Below are 4,017 nucleotides of genomic sequence, written 5' to 3'. Positions count from 1 at the left end.
GGAGAACATTAGCAGACTCATGGGAGAACGAATCCACACAGCAGAGCCTGTGCCTATCCGAAGCCATGAAGGGCATGTAGAAGTTTTCCCTCAAAAGACACGCAGGCAGAGGGAGAAGGGAAACCCCGCAGGCGCTGGGCATGCTGTGAGCAGCTTGGGCGCATGGGGAGGCGGGGTCGGGCTGGAGGTAGGAAGACCAGCTAGGGGGTACTGCAGTAGTCCCAGCTCGATGTGCAGTGGAAAAAGGAACAGATCAATGATATATCTAAACGATGGAGACAATGAAATAATTTTTAAAGCGGCTAATTCAGGGTTGCTCTGGCAAGTTTTCAGGCTGCCACATCAAAGGGAGGTCTGTTCACCGCACAGGCGATGCCTTATTTCAAAAAGCTGTGTTATATGTTGTTCAACTTCACTGATGGGAATTGTATGTTTACTACAACTTTGGCAGATGGTAGTAAAGTGCCTTGTAACTAAATTCGCATATTTTGACAGTTTTCTGATGGAATGAAATGTCCTTGTTTGTTACGGTACTTATTAAGAAATAATACACTCATTCGAAATAAGTCAATCAGAGAAAGACAATTATCATATGATCTCCCTGATATGACGAATTTGAGAGGCAATGTGAGGGGTTTGGGGGGAGGGAAAGAAAAAAGGAAACAAGATGGGATCAGGAGGGAGACAAAGCATGAGACTCTTAATCTCACAAAACAAACTGAGGGTTGTGGGGGGGAGGGGGGAGGGATGGGGTGGTTGTATGATGGACACTGGGGAGGGTATGTGATATGGTGAGTGCTGTGAAGTGTGTAAACCTGGCGATTCACAGACCTGAACCCCTGGGGCTAATAATACATTATATGTTAATAAAAAATAAAAATTTTTTTAAAAAGAAAGAATATGCTCATTTATAAATGTTTCACTTGAAGTAGAGACACCATTTTCTCATTCACATAAAGGCTGGTAGCCATCCCAGACCGATTGGCTGTGGAATGTCTGGGGTCAAAGCCCTTCTAGTGGCTTTCTGGGAGACAGAGCTGTGAGAGACTCATGTTTGGGAGGGGTGGGGGACACTTTAGCTTGGGGACACTGAGTCTTGGGCACTAGAGACAGGGGAGGCAGAGAAGTCCCAAAGGTCATGACTGATTCCTCCTTCCCTTTTAATTCATGTCAACCCCCCACTGGAAACAACCGAAATTAAGCAGGATAAACATGTTGTCTTCTCAAAAGCATCCAGGAAGCATTAAAGCAGTAAGGAACTAGGAGGCCAGAGCAAGAACTGAAATGCAAGGACGATGCATTCCCTGTGGCCTGTGCCCCACCCCACCCCACTCCCGGAAAGATGAGAACTTGGCTTTGCAGCCTCCCTGGGAGAGCGGATCAGAAACCAAAGCCCCGGGGGAAGGGTCAGAGCAAACCTTCCCTGGACAAAGCGACCCCATCAGGGAAGACCGCTCGGGGCTCTGGTGGCGGCACGAGAGGCCGGGTGCTGAAGCTTTGTCAGGGACTTGAAGGATTCGGGTAAGCTGGTGGCAAAGTGCTGGAGGACTCCAGGGGCACACTAGTCACCGCGATTAGGCCAGGTGTGTTCGCAGAGTGGCGCCCCCATCAATTAGGCGTCTCCCCTCCCACAGAGACTGGGAGATGGGCCACTCCCTCGATGGGTACATTTCAAAGGGATGACACCCACATCCTTGAGAACGACAGCTCTGGGTTGTACGACTGGGAGGAGGCTTTTTAAAAGATTTACATCTCCAAGGGGCGGAGAAAGAATTGCAATTACAAGGTTTCTACAGTAAGTTCTCTAAGAAGGGAGAGATGGGGGGGGCAGGCGTAGAGACAGACCAGTGTCAAGTTTGAACACACCTGGCGACACCTGTGTCTGCACGGCGGCAGTGGCCGGCGGGAGCACACACACCTGCTGGCGGGCTTCTCCTCATGTTCCAGTTAGTGTCCTGCTCTGGCTGTCACCCTGGGGTCGGTTTCACAGCCCTAGCCCCTCCCCACTGCCCCAGCCAACTACTTCCTAGCCTCTCCTCTCTTCTAACACTCTCCCAACTCCCCGTCCCCACTCAGTGGGTGACCTTGTCTTCTTCCTTCTTTTTTTTTTTTTTAAAGATTATTTATTTATTTGAAAGACAGAGATCACAAGTAGGCAGAGAGGCAGGCAGAGAGAGAGAAAGAGGAAGGGAAGCAGGCTCCCTGCTGAGCAGAGAGTTCGATTTGGGAATCAAGACCTAAGCTGAAGGCAGAGGCTTTAACCCACTGAGCCACCCAGGCGCCCATGTCTTCTTCATTCTTAAGGAAAACAGAAAGGGTAGGTCCAAGCACCCCACCGCTAAGTCCCTACCACCCACACCCACACCCACACCCACTGCACTGCCCAACCCCCGCACCTCCTCCCACCTCACCCCCTCCCGGCCTTGGGCTGTGCCATGGACTCCACCTGCTTTCCCAACACCTTGACCGACCTGTCCGACGTGGCCTGAGCCCAGCTCCTCTGACTGTACACCAACCCCTCTTCTTGCCCCTTCTCAGGCACCTGGCTCTGACAAGTACCCCTCGCCCGAGGCCATCTGTGTCCCCTGTCTCCGGGACCACTGCCAACAGCATGCGGACCAGGCATGTTCTCTCATCCTCAAAAAAGAAAACTCCCTTACCCCGCTCTCCCCTCGGACTACCACCCAATTTCTCTCCTCTTTACTGCAAAATTTGCTGGTGTCATATCTAGACTCAAGATCTCCTTGGGAAGAAGCAATCTTTCCAAGTAATTACAATTTCCAAGTAATCTCTACAGCCAGTGCGGGGCTCAAACCCACAACCCAGAGATTAAGAGTCAAGATCCAGAGTCGCAGACTCTACGGACTGAGCCAGCCAGGCGCTCCGCCCCTGCCCCCCAGCTTTAATCCTCTAGGCCTGGGGTGTTGGACAGGGAGGGCGGGGCCATCTGCAAATGACTCTGTGGGGGCCTAGCAGGCTGCGGGCTGGAGCAGAAGCTGAGCACGAGTCCCCCTGGAGCGTCGGGGCTGCTGCGCTCGGGCTGTAGCCCCCAGCCCCACTCTGTGATTCCCCCAGGGAGTTCTTGATATGTTTTCTTTCCTGTGCGTTTTGGTTTGGGGTTTTCTGAGTGGTTTGTTTTGTTTTTGTTTTTGTTTTTTTTCTGCTGCTGCTGCTGCTATTTTTGGTTTTGTTTCCTGGACTCTTCATTTTTCTGTCCCTTCTTCTCCAAAGGACAGACTCAGCAGAGGGGACGAGTACCAGGCAGTGAGGCTGGCATCTGGCAGGACCAGGCTGACCTTGCCCTCTGGCCAGGAAGCAGGAAGCGCCCCCCCCACCCCGCACCCCCGTGCTGCCATCTGGGGCTGAGCAGGCGGAAGTGTTTGGAAAGCACCCCCTCCCCCGCAGGCCTAGGAGAAGAGCCACTCCCTGACACACACCCGGTGCGTGGCAACCAAGAAATAACGCCAGAAACAGACGCCTTGTGCTCCTGCTTCTCTACTTCCTGAGGGAAAACTGTCATGAGACACTTTCCTATGACTTCTGCAACTGGGAGAATGCTCCACCCCCCCACACTCCACCTCCCCACTCCATAAGGCCCACGATGGCCTCTTCCAGTGAGGTTCCGGAGCACAGGGCAGGGAGAGCCGTGCTGGTCCCTTGCAGAGAAGGGCCACCAAGAGCTGTCCTGCAGGCTGGCTGGCTGTGTCCTGCGGTGTTAATTGTAGGCAAGACAAAGGGCTCCCTTGTCGTTAAGGCAATGGTCATTCTCTCTCCACCTCAGCTTGCAGCAAAGAAATGGAAGAGCTGAATTGCTTCTGGAAGGTTCTAGAGAAACCCAGACCAGACACAAGAGTCCTAGAGACCTGAATCAGTAGTGAAAATAGAAAGTTCTTAAACTGCAAGTGATAGATAATGGTAGAGAAACAGCTTTTTGGAGGTTAAAAGCATGTTTGTATCAGACCTCTGAAAGGTCAAGAGTGGTTATAGTGAGAGACTGGACTTTAACGTAAAGAAAAC

Source organism: Enhydra lutris, unplaced genomic scaffold (genome assembly GCF_002288905.1).
Source record: "Enhydra lutris kenyoni isolate GAN:26980312 unplaced genomic scaffold, ASM228890v2 scaffoldscaffold37, whole genome shotgun sequence".
NCBI lineage: Eukaryota > Metazoa > Chordata > Mammalia > Carnivora > Mustelidae > Enhydra > Enhydra lutris.
This window is presented reverse-complemented; position numbering follows the sequence as displayed.